At 40.4% G+C, this 19,794-nt stretch overlaps 1 protein-coding gene across 1 annotated transcript in view; it reads right to left on the bottom strand.

The window, feature by feature from the left end:
• The window catches only part of LOC139410324 (suppressor of cytokine signaling 5b), a 48,679-nt gene extending 30,641 nt beyond the window's left edge, over window positions 1-18,038 (bottom strand). The window contains exon 1 of the mRNA XM_071155792.1: window positions 17,755-18,038. The gene's annotated coding sequence lies outside the window, so the exon portion shown is untranslated. The remainder of the gene's footprint in view (window positions 1-17,754) is intronic.
• Between the last annotated feature and the right edge of the window lie 1,756 nt (window positions 18,039-19,794).

Raw genomic sequence — 19,794 nt, 5'->3', positions numbered from 1 at the left:
GTGGCTGACTAAATACTTTTTTGCCCCACTGTACGTAAATGCCAACAAAATAACGTTTTGGTCAGTGTCTGTTTGTTTCATTGATGTAACTGTACTAGAAATCTTAAAAGGCCTCTAAAATTTTAAACATCGGTATCAGGTTTTTTGGCAAGGAAAATATTGGATACCGGACAAAAATGTCATATCGGTGCATCCCTAGTAACTAAACAAAAAAACAAAAATGAAACATTTTGCCAGGACCTCAAAAATGGTCTCCTGAACTGATTTACACATTGTTGTGGACTTAAAACATCTAATATATATATATATATTTTTATAACAAATTATTACATAAAATAAAGTGTGATTTTGAGAGCGAAAAACAGAAACCGGGAGAAATCAATCCTTCATCACTTTTTTTGCCATGGTATCAAGTATAAACATAAGAATGAGAGTGAGTTTGTCACAACCCGGCTGTCACGCCATGACCTTAGAGAGCCTTTTATTTCTCTGTTTTTGGTTAGGTCAGGGTGTGATTAGGGTGGGCATTCTAGATTTTCTGTTTCTATGTTTTCTATTTCTTTGTTGTTTTTGCCATGTGTGGTTCCCAATCAGAGGCAGCTGTCTATCCTGGTCTCTGATTGGGGATCATATATAAGTTGGTATTTTCCATTTGGGTTTTGTGGCAAGTTATTTTCTGTTTAGCTGTTTTGTTTGCCTGACAGAACTGTGCTCTTTCGTTTTTCTACTTTGTTATTTTGTTGCGGTTTTCAGTTTTATTAAAAATCATGAACGCCTACCACGCTGCACCTTGGTCTCCTACTTCAACCCACGAGAGTCGTTACACCGGCTCGTGGGAAGTGACAAAGAGCTCTTATAGGACCAGGGCACAAATAATAATAATCAATAATTTTGCTATTTATTTACCCATCTTACATATAAAACCTTATTTGTTCATAAAAAAAGTTAATAACTCACCACAGGTTAATGAGAAGGGTGTGCTTGAAAGGATGCACATAATTCTGCAATGTTGGGTTGTATTGGAGAGAATCATTTTCCACACACAGTCTGTTCCTGTAGTTAGTTTATGCTAGTGAGGGCCGAGAATCCACTCTTACATAGGTACGTGTTTGCAAAGGGAATCAGTGTCTTAACAGCGCGATTTGCCAAGGCAAGAAGCACTGAGTGCAGCCCAATCCAGAAATCTGGCACTGTCTTCTGATTAAATATTCACAGAACCGCTTGTTGCAATTTCGATGAGGCTCTCTTGTTTAGATATCGGTAAGGGGACTGGAGTGGAGGCAGGGCATGAAAGGGATAACAAATTCAGTTGTTTGTGTCGTCCGTTTCGGGAAAGTACCTGCGTAATTGTGCACCCACTCATGTGCTTCGCTATATCACATTTGACATGGTCCGTAATCTTGAGTTAATTTGCACACTAAAAGAAAAATCATACAATGATGGAAAGACCTGTGTTGTCGTCCTTGTTAATGCAGACAGAAAAGAGCTCCAACTTCTTAATCATAGCCTGAATTTTGTCCCGCACATTGAATATAGTTGCGGAGAGTCCCTGTAATCCTAGATTCAGATTATTCAGGCGAGAGAAACTCTAGCCCCTTCTTATTAATGGTATCTGTTGCTTTTATACATGTCTTACTAGTTGAAAGTTGTCTTTATTCGCGCTCAAAAAACTCCCGTGGCTTATTTTTCTAATTGTCAAGTTTCGTTTCTAAAGGTCTGTGCAAGAGTGAAGGTTTCCCGCGAGAGAGTAACGATTAATGTGATTGGATGTTAATTATTTGACTAGGCTACCTGTATTTGACATTGTGTTGTTATTTTGTTGAACACTAGATGGTTTAATTTCATTTTTGGCAGTGAAACGAGGCTAATCATATAAAGGCTAATCAGTATAAATATACTGTTTGAAAATGTGAAGAAGAAAAAAAATATATAAAATAATAAATATATATACACACACACACACAATATTGGTGACCAAATAATGTGCTGGTGCCACCAACTGAAAAAGTTTGTGTACAACCCTGATAAAGCAACACACAAGGACATACATCCCCAAACGCTCCTGCCAACATTTGGCTTGGAGTATTTTAACAAGGCTGAGTAGCTAACGACTTCAAGGTCTTTGCTATGTGAACACAAAAGAGATTGAACTGTGTCGGCAGTCAGAATTGCCAAGTACTGTCGGCAGGCAAGCATTTGACAATTCTACCCAGGGCTCTACGCTAACCTTTTTTTTAAACACATTTTTTACATGGAGCACATGTGTACCTAAGTTGGAAAATGTAGGCACACATAGGGCTGTTATGGTGACTGTATTACCATCAAACCGGCAGTCAAATTGCACGTGATCGTCATGGTAATTAGTCCAGTGCATAGATGACATTTTTTCCCCACTGCCCCTGTTGTGATAGGTGCATGATAATGGTCCATTCTAAATCAAAACTAATTTCACACAAATTATTTAGTACATGTAAAAAGACCAGATTAAATCAAGAATAGTCTGATGGGTGACAAGCCTATCACTTGTGAATGATGCACTGTTTCTTGCCTTAAACTGGGCATACTTTTTTTTGCAACTTTTTCAAATCATAGTTGCACACCTCATGTAGCCTAGTCCGTAGGCCTATATATTCTGATAAGGTTTGTATCACAACTAAAGTTGCCAAATAACTTCTTAAAATGAAGCACATTAATCCGCTTTTGCGTCAGGCTCATTGCTTAAAACAGGTTTTTTGATGCTTGTATTAATTTGGGATCTATCACATCCCACAACTGTCCAATACTATGTTTGGAATATTTATTTAATGCACAGAATAGGTCAACTTTTGTACTATGGGGGATAGTAGATTGACATAGGCTAGTGCTTTTGCAGTTCGTTAGGCCTACTCATCTTGTTGGCTGACAAAAAGCAAATGTGGACAGCTCTTCCAACATCTTCAATATGCACTTCGGAATTGGCTAATAAGGGTGTGCACAGTTGCGTCCCCCTTTACTTGTAGCCTGTGAGAAAGATCCGATCACGTGACGAAGAGCCATGTGAGTGAGAGGTGCTTCAGCACACAACCAGAAGAAGGGAATTATAATTATTATATTCAGCCCAAAGGGCACAACAGCTACGGGCCACAAAAGGCAAAGATTTTTTTAAGGGCCATTAAGGCCACACAAAGGTGATGCAGCAGGGACATTTGTGGCATTATCAAGTGTTTACAGCCTGCGCAAAAAAAACAAAGCAGAGTTCATGCCTTTCATGCCACTTTTTTCAAATCATCATTAGTCGCACCATGCCGCCTTAGAATGTATTAAAAATCTCAACATATAGCCCAACATTTGTATCACAACTAAAATTACATAAATAACTCTAAATTAAACATATTACTGTAGTTGTACCTGTTTCTTTTAACTGCTCAACACAGAATAGCCGCATGTGCGAACTCCCTCAAATCGTTTGGAGAAAATATCCAGTGTATTTTATTCGTTCAATTGTATTCTTCAAACTATAAAATAATGCCACGGAATTCCAAGCAAATCTTGCCTGCTAAATGAACTAGTGTAGCCCACAGCCATATGGCATAGCCAGATCAGGACAACTCAGAGTATGCTATTTTGTTCTTCTGAAATAGGAAACATGATATGAAGAAAATGTAGTCTGAGACCGGTCTATTGTGATGGTGTAGGCTATATTACATGGATTTATTAGACTTTTAAAAATGGAACATCAGTGGCTTGTAGGCTGTACGTAGAAACCAGGAGATGCTAAATGTGTTTGTTGATGAACTGATTTGGCCTTGTTTTAGATTTGGCTAATAAAGAAATACTGGAGGCCATGACTGAATTTAAACATGAGTTGGTTTCGGGGTATGGTTTGATGTGGGTGTCTAGTGTGTTCGCAGGTTGGAAGAGTTACATGCTGACCAGACCAGACACTTTGCGAGCGTTGCAAAATACATTTAGAAATCCATGTTATTCAATTATTGCACCCACACTGCTCGCACGCGCCAACAAGTGTCTGCGTTGCCAAGGGCTAAAATAAAAGTCATTCCTATTTCTTTCGCAGATCGCGCTGCAAGTCCTGCCTCCCCATCTCCTCATTGGTTTATAGAAGCAGGTACCCACTTGCCATCACCTCATTGGTTAGACCCACATGGGTGATTGAAAGACTAAATGTAGATGCCAATCTCCATATAAGTTCAAAGATGAAAAAGCCTGGAAGGAGGAAAGATGACTAGAAATGATTTGGTTGGCAGTTTTATATGTGGATTAATTGTCGGAGTAGAGGACCTTATGCATTTCAGGTAAAATAACAACTCAATGTTAATTTCCCAGGACAAATTAGCTAGCAAGTGCAAGCTAACTAGCTAAATTGCCACACATGTTTAATGCTTTTAGACCTGTCCCCAAATTAATGTCATTGGTTCAGAGATTGTTTTGATATTTTAACCTGCGTGTCGTAATCACGTTTGGTGTAGGGGAACAAAATAAATGTATGCACGATGGCGCACACGCGCAGCCGGTTTGGGTTCCGTGTTAGCCAAATTATTTTTCAACAATTAGCTTCAGCCGGCTGTTGTGTGACCGTGGCAAAGCTGGTTTGACTTTGGATAGCGTATCTCCGGGGCTAGTTTTCATGTTGCACACTTTTAACCTTTTTGGGATAGAAGGCAGCATTTTCACTTTTGTATGAATAGCGTGCCCAGAGTGAACTGCTTTCTACTCTGTCCCAGATGCTAATATATGCATAGTATTAGTAGTAGTAGTGGATATAAAACACTCTGAACTTTCTAAAACTGTTTGAATGATGTCTGTGAGTATAACAGAACTCATATGGCAGGCGAAAACCTGAGACAAATCCAACCAGGAAGTGGGACATCTGAGGTTTGTAGTTTTTCAAAGCTTGGCCTACCGAATACACATTGAGATATGGATGAGGTTGCACTTCCTAGGGGTTCCACTAGATGTCAACCTTCTTTAGAAATTGGTTTTAGGATTCTACTATAAAAGGAGGGGCTCATGAGACCTCTGAGTCAGTGGTCTGGCAGAGAGCCTTGGTCTCATGACGTGCGCTCCCGACAGAGTTACCTCTCGTTCCATTGCTTTTCTGAAGACAAAGGAATTCTCCGGTTGGAACATTATTGATGTTTTATGTTAAATACATCCTAACGATTGATTCCATACATCGTTTGACATGTTTCTAAAGGACTGTAACGGAACTTTTCGGGGTTTTGTCTGGATGAAGTGCCTGCGCCTCATGAAGATGGATTACTGGGCTGAATAAGCTAACAACAAGTGGCTATTTGGACATAAATGATGGAACTTTATGGAGCAAATCAGTCATTTATTGTCGAACTGGGATTCCTGGGAGTGCCTTCTGATGAAGATCAAAGGTAAGTGAATATTTATGGTGTTGTTTCTAACTTTGTTGATTCCAAAATGGCGGATATTCCTCCGGCTGTTTTGGGTTCTGAGCACCGTTCTCAGATTATGCTTTTTCCGTAAAGTTTTTTAAAAATCTGACGCAGCGGTTGCATTAAGGAGAAGTATATCTTTAATTCTGTGAATAACACTAGTATCTTTTATCAATGTTTATTATGAGTATTTCTGCAAAATCACCGGATGTTTTGGAATCAAAACATTACTGCACGTAAGCGCCAATGTAAACTGAGATTTTTGGATATAAATATGCACATTATCGAACAAAACATACATGTATTGTGTAACATGGTGTCATATGAGTGTCATCTGATGAAGATCAAAGGTTAGTGATTCATTTATCTATATTTCTGCTTTTTGTGACTCCTATCTTTGGCTGGAAAAATGGCTGTATTTTTTTCCCCGACTTGGTGGTGATCTAACATAATATGTTGTGCTTTAGCTGTAAAGCATTTTTTAAATTGGACACAATGGGTAGATTAACAAGATGTTTATCTTTCATTTGCTGTATTGGACTTGTCAATGCGGAATGTTGTCGAGGGGTTCCGCTAGCTAGAAAGGTTAAGATTTAATTAAATTATTTCAATATTTGTCTATGAATTTCTACCATTCATAGTTGGTTTGAGGTTAAGTCATTAAAATGTGGAGCTATTGGAATTTTAACATATTGTCCCATGTGCATTGTGTAACGTACAGAGGGTCCCCAACCCTAGCCCCATAGGGATATCCCAAGGCACATTTACTACGGGCATTACAATTGGGTCACGTGCAGCTACACTCCAAATTGATGAGACAGCCTATAGGGAGCAGGTCCGAGACTTAGAAGTGTGGTGCCAGGACAACAACAACCTCTCCCTCAACATCAGTAAGACAAAGGAGCTGATAGTGGACTAGAGGAAATGGAGTGCCGTGCGCACCCCCATTCTCAGAGGGGCTGTAGTGGAGTGGCTTGAGAGTTTCAAGTTCCTCTGTGTCCACATCACTAAGGATCTATCATGGTCCAAACACATCCACACAGTAGTGAAGAGGGCATGACAATGCCTCTTCCCCCTCAGGAGGCTAAAAAGATTTGGCATGGGCCCTCAGATCCTCAAAAAGTTATACAGCTACATCAGAGAGCATCTTGACTGGCTGCATCACCTCCTGGTATGGCAACTACTTGGCATCCGACCGCAAGGCGCTACAGAGGGTAGTACAGTGCTTTGCAAAAGTATTCATCCCCCCTGGCGTTTTTCATATTTTGTTGCATTACAATCTGTAATTTAAATTGATTTTTATTTGGATTTCATGTAATGGACATACACAAAATAGTTCAAATTGGTGAAGTGAAATTCTAAAAAATTAAAAACTGAAAAGTGGTGCGTGCATATATATTCACCCCCTTTGCTATGAAGTCCCTAAATAAGATCTGGTGCAACCAATTACCTTCAGAAGTCACATAGTTAAATAAAGTCCACCTGTGTGCAATCTAAGTGTCACATGATCTGTCACATGATCTCAGTACACACACACACACACACACACACACACACCTGTTCTGAAAGGCCCCCAGAGCCTGCATCACCACTAAACAAGGGGCACCACCAAGCAAGCGGCACCATGAAGACCAAGGAGTTCTGCAAACAGGTCAGGGACAAAGTTGTGGAGAAGTACAGATCAAGGTTGGGTTATAAAAAATATCTGAAACTTCCACGGAGCACCATTAAATCTTCTTAAAAGAATGGAAAGAACCACAACAAACGTGCCAAGAGAGGGCCACCCACCAAAACTCAGACCAGGCAAGGAGAGACCAAAGATAACCCTGAAGGAGCTGCAAAGCTCCACAGTGGAGATTGGAGTATCTGTCCATAGGACCACTACGCCGTACACTCCACAGAGCTGGGCTTTATGGAAGAGTGGCCACAAAAAAGCCATTGCTTAAAGAATTTGTTTTTGCTTTTGGCAATCAAGGAAAATGCTATGTCTGGCACAAACCCAACACCTATCATCACCCCGAGAATACCATCCCATCCATGTTTTTCCATCGGCAGGGACTGGGAAACTGGTCAGAATTGAAGGAATGATGGATGGCGCTATATACAGGGAAATTCTTGAGGGAAACCTGTTTCAGTCTTGCAGAGATTTGAGACTGAGACGAAGATTCAACGTCCAGCAGGACAATGACCCTAAGCATACTGCTAAAGCAACACTCGAGTGGTGTAAGGGGAAACATGTAAATGTCTTGGAATGGCCTAGTCAAAGCCCAGACCTCAATCCGATTGAGAATCTGTGGTATGACTTAAAGATTGCTGTACACCAGCGGAACCCATCCAACTTGAAGGAGCTGGAGCAGTTTTGCCTTGAAGAATGGGCAAAAATCCCAGTGGCTAGATATGCCAAGCTTATAGAGACATACCCCAAGAGACTTGCAGCTGTAATTACTGCAAAAGCTGGCTCTACTAAGTATTGGCTTTGGGGGGGTGAATAGTTATTATGCACACTCAAGTTGTGTTTTTTGTCTTATTTATTGTTTGTTTCACAATAAAAAATATTTAGCATCTTCAAAGTGGTAGGCATGTTGTGTAAATCAAATTATACAACCCCCCCCCCCCCCCCCCCCCCCCAAAAAAAAAAAAAATCTATTTTAATTTCAGGTTGTAAGGCAACAAAATAGGAAAAATGTGAAGGGGGTGAATACTTTTGCAAGACACTGTACCTACGGCCCAGGACATCACTAGGGCCGAGCTCTCTGCTAGGGAAGGCCCCCCCAAAAACACTGTTCTCTCTGCTACTGCACGGCAAGCGCTACCAATGCACCAACTCTGTAACCAACAGGACCCTGAACAGCTTCTAACAACAAGCCATAAGCCTTCTAAACAGCTAATCAAATGGCTACCTGGAGTACCAGTATTTACCTTTTTTTGCACACACATACTGACACCAGGGTTTCCGTTAGCCTGTAGCAGCCAGATTATGGCCAATCAAAGAAATGAAAAAACGATAAATAAAATTGGCACCGGCCAGTTGTCCGGGAGGGGAAAAAAAGCAAGCTTCCCATTCACCATTCAAGTCCGTAGGCAACTAGGCAGGCTTCAGCACGTCACACACCACTTTGCAATGAGCTGGAGGCCGTATGCATTTTGAAAAGATATGTTTCCTGGTTTGAAACGTGAACATTTTACTACATATTATGAGGCATGTATTACCTTGCTTCAAAGTAGCCTAGCCAAAATCCAACCAAACGTGCAGGCAATTATTTTATAAAGACTTCAGTATACCATTGAAACCAGTAGCCTTTTTCCCTCATGTTCTATTAGTTTTCAAATCAACTTAATTTCATTGACCAGTAGCCAAAGGCACAATCTTAATTGTGCTAATTGTTGCATATTTGATCTCCCCTCTTTTAAAATTTCTAACAGATATTTTCATGTCTGTCACATGAAACCGCTCACAATGTTTATTTCCCACTTATTGATTTATGGAACGAACATTCGCACATAGCCTACTGCCTTGTGCGCATTGCTGCACTAAATGTGAACAAATAGTTTATCAACGCTTTGTATTTAACATTCGATTGCATGATCCTCATTGCTGTAATGTCTTTTGGATGTAGCCCAGGCCTATCGGTTGTATAAATCTGGGACCTATCATCCCACAACAGTCCCATAGTCTTTTTGGAAGTGGCTACTTCCTTCTCGCACAGAACGACAAACTGACCAATAGAATAGGTCAACTTTTCTACTATGGGGGACAGTAGATTAACATAGGTTAGTGATTTTGCTGTTCGTTACTCCTCTTGTTGGCTGAGGAAAAGTAAATGTGGACAGTTAACATAAGCACCATGAAAATTAACCTTTTTAATAAAGCATTCCATGCATCCTCACATTTGCAGATTTACAGTGCATTTGGAAAGTACTCAGGCCCCTTTCCTTTTTCCACAAAAAAAACATTTAAATCCTTAGAATAAGGCTGTAGAGTAACAGAATGTGGAAAAAGTGAAGGGATCTGAATACTTTCTGAATGCACTGTGTGTGTATATATACACAGTACCAGTCAAAGGTTTGGACAAACCTACTCACTCAAGGGTTTTTCTTAATTCTTACAATTTTCTACATTTTAGATTAATAGTGTAGACATAAACAATGCCTTCAACTGAATCATGTAGTAACCAAAAGTGTTAAACAAAATCAACATTTATTTTATATTTCAGATTCTTCAAAGTCCCTTTGGGATGATGACAACTTTGCAGTCTTGGCATTCTCTCAACCAGCTTCATGGGGTAGTCAACTGGAATGCATTTCAATTAACAGGTGTGCCTTGTTGAAAGTTAATTTGTGGAATTTCTTTCCTTCTTAATGCATTTGAGCCAATCAGTTGTGTTGGGACAAAGTAGTGGTGGTATACAGAAGATAGCACTATTTGGTAAAAGACTAAATCCATATTATGGCAAAAACATGAAGGTCAGTCAATGCGGAAAATTAAGAACTTTGAAAGTTTCTTCAAGTGCAGTCGCAAAAACCATCAAGAGCTAAATTGAAACGGGCTCTCATGAGGATTGCCACCGGAAAGGAAGACCCAGAATTGCAGAGGATAGGTTCATTTGAGTTAACTGCACCTCAGATCACAGTCCAAATAAATGCTTTAGAGTACAAGTAACAGACACATCTCAACATCAACTGTTCAGAGGAGACTACCCTGAAATCAGGCCTTCATGGTCAAATTGTTGCAAATAAACCACTACTAAAAAGGACTAATAAGAAGAGACTTGATTGGGCCAAGAAACACAAGCAATTGACATTAGACCAGTGGAACTCTGTCCTTTGCTGTGATTAGTCCAAATGATTGATATTTGGTTCTAACCGTCGTCCGTGTCTTTGTGAGACGCAGAGTAGGTGAACGGGTGATATCCGCATGTGTGGTTCCCACTGTGAAGCATGAATGAGGAGGTGTGCTGGTGCTGTGCTGGTGACACTGTCAGTGATTTATTTAGAATTCAAAGCACACTTAACCAGCATGGCTACCACAGCATTCTGCAGCGATATGCCATCCCATCTGGTTTGCGCTTAGTGGGACTATCGTTTGTTTTTCAACAGGACAAATGAATCCTACAGACGAAGAACCATATATGTGACATTTACAAAAAAAAAGAGATTTACATGAACAATCATTATTGGACACCCTTTTTCTATAGTGAACCGGTTTCACAAGCTTTCCACGCGCTAATTAACAATAATTTTAAATTTAAAGATAGGCTCTCGTGGAATAACCGTTTATGTGCACCACTCAGAATGGACGGACAAGCGCACAACCTTTCTGTTGCTGATGAAAATCGCAGAAATGTGGGAAAGAAACGTAAAACAAAACTAAAAGAATGGAAAGACAGGCAAAGGAAGATCTTACGGGATGCGGGAAAACCCTATACAAATCGTAAGGGTCAAGAAAAAACTGGGAAAAGCTGTCCAAAAGAGGTATGTGGAAGAACCGTATATCAAACAATCAAGATAGCTAGCTATAGAGCACAGTAACTAACATGTATGTTGTGGGTTGTCTAATTTGTAACTATAGAGAAAACATATTAGTTAAAGTTCGTTGGCTAATAACTCATACATTATCGTTACAAATGTTATTGCTAGATTATAGAAGAAACATAGGTAGCTACTTTTTCTCGATCCACCGGATGATTCGACATGGCTACAGTAGCTAGCTAGTTATACTGTATCCTGCAGGGAAGAGCGTGTTCCACGACGTGCAGAAAGGAGTGTGGAAAGTGACTGATGAGCGCAAGCTGCATCTGTTCAACAGTTTCTACACTGTCCCATACGAGAAACAACAAGCGTTGATTCTCTCCGGCTTAGAACAGGTTAGAAATAAGACAAAACGCCTATTATTATAATAGCTATATTGAACACTTGCATAGTTTAACTTTGACAGTAATGATACGTACATTGACGTTAACTCTAAAAGTGCTGTGTTACACAATGGTGCAATACAAACTCATTCTGTGTATAGATTGGGAGTGTTTTGTAGTTCTATGGTATGTTCACATTGAGGGCTTCATTTTAAATGAGACTAAGATTTCATGACTCAACTTTTAAGAAAAGTAATCAGTGCTGAAGTTGATAGACCACCTTTAAATGAACCTCCATACAAATGAATTAACTACATATTGCATTTAAGTTATTTACATGAAGGGCATCTGTACTTGAAAGTACTTAAAACATCATATCAGGTGTTAAAAAAGGACATCTTACAAGAGTCATGCAAAATGTCACATATACTGTTCTTCCACAAACTGAAATCATCACTGGAGATATACTGTTCTTCCACATTCTTAAAATGAAAACGGCAATAAAAAAAGTATTTTTTGAAATAACAAAAAAATATAAATTGTTGTTGGAAGATATGGGTATGGTGAATTATTTGTCAACCATAAAACACCTAATGTGGTACACACAATTAATAATATAAAAATAACTGATTATCTTAAAATGGAAAAATTGTCACATATATGGTTCTTCGTCTGTAGGATTCAAATGACCCAACACACCTCCAGGCTGTGTAAAGGTTATTTGACCAAGGAGAGTGATCCTGAGGTCTCCTAGCCTCCTGAGGTTGAAAAGGCGCTATTGCGCCTTCACCACACTGTCTGTTTGGTTGAACCATTTCAGATTGTCAGTGATATGTACGCTGAGCTTTTCACCTCCACTGCGGCCCCATCAACGTGGATAGAGGTGTGCTCTGTCTGCTGAAGTCCACGATCAGCTCCTTCGTTTTGATGACATTGAGGGAGAGGAAGTCCAGGATCCAGTTGCACAGGGCGGGGTTCAGACCCGAGCTTGGTGTTGAAGGCTGAGCTGTAGTCAATGAATAGTATTCTTACAAAGGTATTCCTCTTGCCCAGATGGGATAGGGCAGTATGCAGTGCGATGGCGATTTCAATATTTGTGGATCTATTGGGGCAGTATCCAAATTGAAGTGCATCTAGGGTGTTAGGTAAGGTGGCGGTGGTACGATCCTTAACTAGACTCTCAAAGCACGTTGTGATGACAAAAGTGAGTGCTACGGGGCGATAGTCATTTAGTTCAGTTACCTTTTCTTTCTTGGGTATTGGAACAATGGTGGACAACTTGAAGCAAGTGGGGACAGCAGACTGGGAAAGGGAGAGATTGAATATGTCTGAAACACTCCAGCCAGCTGGTCTGTGTATGCTCTGAGGACACGGCTGCCTTGCAAGGGTTAACACGCTTAAATGTCTTACTCATGTTGGCCACGGAGAACGAGAGCCCACTGTCCTCGGCACGGTGTTATCCTCAAAGCGGCGAAGGAGGTGTTTAGCTTGTCCGGAAGCAAGACGTCGGTGTCCACGATGTGGCTGGTTTTCCCTTTGTAATCCGTTATTGTCTGGTGTCCCTGCCACACTCCGGTTTCCACGAATCGAGGCCAAAGACAGCATCGCTAAGGTAGGTCTAAAATTCACTGTGCTACACCAAACAGTACCTATCCTGTAACTCCCAGTAATGGATACCAAAAATATATTTGGTTAAATCACATTATCTGATGTAACAATCTGTAGCTAAGAGAACTGGTGGTAAGCAGATGATGGGAGAGGTTGCCCCGATGAAATTGCCATTCCAAAGAAACATACAGTAAATTCAGGGAATACTTGTAAAGCTGTGGGAGGAGTGTTGTAATAATTAAATTGCCATTCAGCACCTCATGAGTCATCTGCTTGAAATCCAGCATCATGTCTAATCCCTCAACAGGGATACAGTTCTGCTACAATGACACACGCAGGCAAAGGAATCCACTACAGGAAGAAACCCAGGCACTACACTGTTTTGTCTGTTGGACAAAGAACAAAAACAATTATATTCTATTGTACAGTTTGAACAACAGTTGAACCATGCCAGCATTACATCAATATTAGGATAGACTAGTTGAACATGCATACATGTGCACAGGCACAAAGATTGCATGTACAACAATATCTAGCCTAATAGAAATATGGCATAACCCTCAAACTTTGCCCAGTGACCAGAGCGTATAAATGAGCCTAGGTAGGTAGGTAGACATTATCTACCTACAGCCATGTCCATCAGGCATGCTTAGGCAAATATCTTTATAGTAAAACAAGCTTCAGTTTTAGAGATTTACAACAGTAAATTGTTGTATTATTTTTTCTCCTCACTGTTTGGTAGTAAATGTATGATATATGCAATACTTACATCTGTTTGTAATGCTATCTTACGTTACGCCTATCATTTTGTGGGATTGAAATGCATCCAAGGTCATAACCAATGTCAACCCTCATCAATCATGTTAAGTAGCTAGCTAGTCATTTATTTTACAGTTGCTGATGTTACACGTTTGCTAACAAGTTACAAATGGGAGGCGTTGCGCATAACAAGTTAGCTAGCCAGTCAACTCCAGTCATGCGCTAACGTTTGCTGGTAAATCTAGCTTTAGGTGGCTGGTTGTAACGTTATAGCTTGCTGTTTATGTAGCTAGCCATATCTACGACTTAAAGGAGAAGAGGTTTTACATATTGAGATACAAAAGATCTCCGATTGTAAAACCTCAATTTTTTTGTCATAGATATGGATACCGGTAGTTGTTAAGCAAGCTAACTTAGCTAGCTACCTACCTAGATAGCCAGCCAAGTTAGCAAATAATTGTATTTCCTCCGCACTGTAACACAGTAGTATATTAGCCAGCAATACACAACATGGATTTAAGTAGATCAACTAAAGTTTAATAACTAGATAAACTAAAGGGAAATGAACTGGGCACCGCATTTGTCATCTGCTTTCTTGATGCTAGCATCGGCTGTAGAGGAGCTTCAAACATTAACAAAGAGTTGGATTTAGCTTTGAATCCTCTTTTCTACATTCCGGTTGAAACATGTATGGTTGAATGTCACCATGAAGCTAATAGAAGCTCCATCGTCAAATTCGAGTTGATGAGAGGAATTACTTGAAGCCATTACGTCTGGTCAGTTCTTTCAGTTTTGCCTAAAGGATTGTTGTTAGTTTCCACCTCCTTTGTAAAATATATATATATTTTTTAAAGTCTGCCTTGGGGGAGAGATGGGGGCCAGAGTACAAAGCACCGACCAACACAAGTTGTAGTCTTTCATAGACAGGAAAAATGTGTGACCTGCTTGTATAATTACTAATGAATCCGCAAATAGGAACATCGCTGAATGACGTCCGATGGCAAACAAGGACAGACATATTTACATACACGTTTTTGTGTATATAAAAATGGGCAGAATATTGCACAATCCAGGTGTGGACTCTATTAAGAGACTTACCCAGAAAGACTCACAGCCGTAATCGCCGCCAAAGATTATTCTACAAAATATTGACAAAGGAGTGTGAATTTAAACAATGTTTTCACTTTGTCATTAAGGCTATTGTGTGTAGATGGGTAAGAAAAAAAATTTTTTAATCAATTTTGAATTCAGGCTGTAACAAAACAATGTGGAATAAGTCAAGGGGTACGAATACTTTCTAAAGGCACTGTATATGTACAGTACATAGCTACCCCTGGACATCGATTCGTACTGGTACTCCCTGTATATAGCCATGATATTTTCTACTCCCTATATAGTCATGTTTTTTTTACTCTTAATTCCCTGGGTCACTATTTTTATTCTTTTTTTTTGTTTTATCTTTAACTCTGCATTGTTAGAAAAGGACCCGTAAGTAAGCATTTCACTGTTAGTACACACCTGTTGTCTATGAAGCGTGTAACAAATATGTGTGTGCTGCCACTTGTGGGCTGGATTGAAACAAACCTAACCTTCATTTAAGTTGTGATGCAGTCACGACCACAAGTATCACAAAACTCTTATGGACGAGATTGACTATGACCAAAATTATCCTATCCACTTAGTGGTCAATTTTGACAGTAGAATAAATATTTCTGACTCATATCGACGCAACCAAGGTGGGAAGTTAACTTAACACAGTGGATGGTGGATGCCCAAATTTTACCAGCCACTAAAATGTTTTACCAGCCCCCTCACAAAAAAAAAATATGAGGATAAAATGACAGAAAACACATGCACGCATTGTAATGTTAAAACAATAATATATGCCATTTAGCAGATACTTTTATCCAAAGCGAGTTACAGTCACGCATGCATATATTTTTGCGTATGGGTGGCTCTGGGAATCGGACCATACAGGACATTTATTGAATGGTTTTGAAATTGATTGAAAGTGATTTCAAAGAACAACACAGAACATGGACAGACAGTGAATATCAGAGTGTGTTCTATACCTGTTCCAGCAGGCAAGGTCTACATCTTTCTCTCTTGTTTGAACCTATGCTGTACCCCACCCCACTTTCACCACTGTAGCATTGAGATTCTCTCTTCCAGAGCTGACACAAACACATTTGGGGCAGGAAAACTACTCCCAAATGCTCTGTGATGACCACCTGCCAATGTCTCTGGTAAGAATAGCCATTCTGACAGCCAATGCCAACATCTACCAGCATTTGGCTGGTAATTTCCCACCCTGGGTGCCACATAGGCTGTTTTCTAATTTGATTTTTAGTGGCAGCTGATCTTTAAAGATGTGACAATAAAATATGTTTTATTTAATTATCTTTAATTATCAGGACCACCTTGTCCTGAACACAGGCATCCCACAAGGTTGTGTCATGTCACCTCTCCTGTTCTCCATATACACTAATGAAATGGCATGCAACAACAGCAACCTCATCAAATATGCGGACGACATGGCTCTGGTTGCTTACTTGGAGGGCAATTCTAGCTCAAGCTACTCCCAGTTAATTGACTGCCTTGTGAAGGGTATTGACAATAGCTTCCTTGACCTCAATGTCACCAAGTCTAAAGAACTGTGGCTTGGAGGGTAAGCTGGGGAACAACGTAAGTCCCTCTTTTGAGCACGTCACCATGAATGGCTGGGACGTGGAACAAGTCACATTTGAAATACTCGGGGACAATTTAAGACCACAAACCTATCTTCCAGGAAAACAATTACCTCATTAACAAAAAGGCAAGTCGGTGTCTCTTCCTACTTAGGAAGCTAATAAGTTAATGCAAGCAAACACACACTGATCATGGTGTACACCTGATAGTGTTCTCATTTTCAACATCTCTTCCTGGTATTGGACTTTCTCAGTCAGGAACAGGAGTAAACTAGCACAATTTGTAGGAAAGAGCCACAACTCCAATAAGTGTACACAGAACATCACAAGGAAAGCCCTCCAGGTCTTCGACAACACCCACCCACTGCACGCATCCTTCCAAATGTAGTGGCAATCCTAAATAAGACTGATGGACTGACATGTACACGTTTAGTGTTTGTGTGTAATGTGTATGTTTAATGTCTGCTTTTACCCTTTTAATGTAAGTCAGATCTTCTAAGACACATTTCCATTCTGTGCAAACTTAACTGACAATCAAGTTCTCTTATCTTAAATAATATGCCTACATAGCCTTAGAATAGGCTAGCCCTACAATAAATCAGACGTTTCAGGTTACTGCATGACAATGACAACGGTGGAAGACAAACTGGGACACAGATATGGACACAACTACAGTAGGCAACTTTCTTGGATTCATTATTGTGATATAAACATGACGTGAAACACTTCATAATAGCATTAATTATGATATGGTGCTTGCACAGAACGACATCAGCTATAACGCTATTATAATTTGGACCATTCACTGCATTGGTGAGGTAGGCTATAGCGTAACAACCTAACGCGAGCCTAATTCATAATGGTTGAATATTTTTTAGGTTGTGAGATTAGTATGACATGCTAATATTTAGGCAATCATAAACTAATAGTTTAGCATTGCATGCGAGATAGATGCGATAGGGCCATTTAAACCGATGTAGGCCTATCATCGGTCAAACAGCACTGGTTAACTGTTTAACTATCTACAGTAGCTAGTTAGCTACTACTACCACTGGACGTTGACAATAGTTGGCATTACATCATGACCTGGCTGTAAGTAAGGATCTGTCTAATGCGATATGTTTTTGACATGATGTAGGAGTTGTGATAATATACCTCGGTAGATCAATGGTAACATTATGCAACAAACAAAACTTCACCGACAGATCACCACCTTCCTCCAAAAAAATGGCTGCATTTCGCAAATAACGGTGTCTAGCTAACGTCAACTAGCTGGATGCTAACGTGAGCTTCAACATCGAGTTGGTCTGCTAGCTAATTAGCTAGCTAGGATGAACAAATATGTTACCAAATTACAGACAGACGTATACAGTTATTTAGCGACATAAATTAGCTAAATTACATGTATTCCGTAATTAATCATGGTTATTAATATTCTCAACTTACCCTTTTGTCTTTTATAAACACTACTCAACAGTTCTCTTTGTCTGCAAAAAAATGGCTATCAAGACAAGTCAGGCACATATCCCCCTTGAGTTCCACGGTGTCGAACGAAACACAAAAACGTACCCGGGCGCTTTTCAATGTCATTCTGAATGGACTTCCTAATACATAAGACAATGTATATGTTAATTAAAAACTCTTAAAATTCTACATAAAAGTCAGAAACCCTGTTCGGTCTCTTGGACGACACTTCTCTTCGGCCGTGGTGGTCGTTCCTGTTCCTGACAGCCAATACGGTCGCTAAGCAAAGCCGAGAAAAGAAGGGGCGTTCAGTGTTGATTGCAGGCGGGTAGAGAATGGCAACATGGAACTCCAATGGGGGAAGCAGGACGAGAGCGAGCTGCTGATGGTGGATACTGCAGGGAAAGTCCATGCCTGTGGCCCAGCATGACAGGCACTGCATCTCGCCAATGACAGCGGAGTAGAAAATCAAGTAGTGGCCTGTTGGCATTTACTTGGAAACGTGGAGAGGCTGCTGTGAGCGCCGGGTGTCTCTGTTGATTCGTGTCAATTTGCTCGAGACAAACAGCAGGTTATATTAGAGGGGCCTGGGTCGAAGATGTTCCTCGTGATAATTTCAGCAGCTAATGAGAGACTGGGCTGCTCTCTGCCTTAAAGGTTATTAGGTTGGGATAGTTCCACCTGCCAAATCCTGAATGATTTAATTTACTTTGTACCAATGCATTCAACAATGGGCTATGCTATTTACCTTTGATTTGATTGATGTAGGCCTCTAGAAATTCTATATTCTTACATCCTATATTACTGGTGACTTTGGTTGACTGATTCAGGGCTCCAGTCTGCGACAATAGCCTAGTCACATTTTTTTACCCTTTTCACTTGGCTGTGCAATGCTGCGATCTGTACATTATACCTACTCACCTCAATCAAATCCTATTTTGTCGGCAGATAAAACCATGATTTGTTCAAACAGTAAAGTGCATTATCCTCATGATTCCTGTAATGAAAGTGTCTGCCCAGCCACTGCCTGTTTCACACTATTTTACAATAAAAAAACTTTTGGTCATGTAGTGTATGTGGACACCTGCTCATCGAACATCTCATTCCAAAATCATGGGCATTAATATTGAGTTGGTCCCCCTTTGCTGCTATAACAGCCTATACTCTTCTGGAAAGGCTTTCCACTAGATGTTGGAACATTGTTGCAGGGACTTGATTCCATTCAGCCACAAGAGCATTAGGGAGGTCAGACACTGATTTTGGCCGATTAGGCCTGGCTTACAGTCGGTGTTCCAATTCGTTCTAAAGGTGTTCGATGGGGTTTAGGTCAGAGCTCTGTGCACGCCATCAAGTTCTTCCACACTGATCTCGACAAACCATTTCTATATGGACCTTGCTTTGTACACAGGGGGCATTGCCATGCTGAAACAGGAAAGGGCCTTCACCAAACAGTTGCCATAACGTTGGAAGCACAGAATCGTCTAGAATGTCATTGTAGCATTAGGATTTCCCTTCACTGGAACTAAGGGGCCTAACCCGAACCATGAAAAACAGCCCCAGACATTATTCCTCCTCCACCAAACTTTATAGTTGGCACTATACATTGGGGCATGTAGCGTTCTCCTGGCATCTGCCAAACCCAGATTCGTCCGTCGTACTGGCAGATGGTGAAGCGTGATTCATCACTCCAGACAACGCGTTTTCACTGCTCCAGAGTACAATGGCGGCGAGCTTTACACCACTCCAAACGACACTTGGCATTGCGCATGGTGATCTTAGGCTTGTGTGTGGCTGCTCGGCCATGGAAACCCATTTCATGAAGCTCCTGATGATAGCCGAATCCACTAATTTGAAGGGGTGTCCACATACTTTTGTATATACTGTATAGTGTATCTGATATGGCTTTGAAGCTGCACATCGGCGAGTGTGCTAGGCCTCATTGGGTAGTAGTAGCCTATTAAACTTGTAGGAAATCAATTAAATGTATTAAACTCATTAGAAATTGTATTCATTTGCCCAAAT

Source organism: Oncorhynchus clarkii, chromosome 1 (assembly GCF_045791955.1).
Source record: "Oncorhynchus clarkii lewisi isolate Uvic-CL-2024 chromosome 1, UVic_Ocla_1.0, whole genome shotgun sequence".
NCBI classification, from domain to species: domain Eukaryota; kingdom Metazoa; phylum Chordata; class Actinopteri; order Salmoniformes; family Salmonidae; genus Oncorhynchus; species Oncorhynchus clarkii.
The sequence above is the reverse complement of the archived record's forward strand: the minus strand, read 5'-3'. Positions and strand labels throughout refer to the sequence as shown.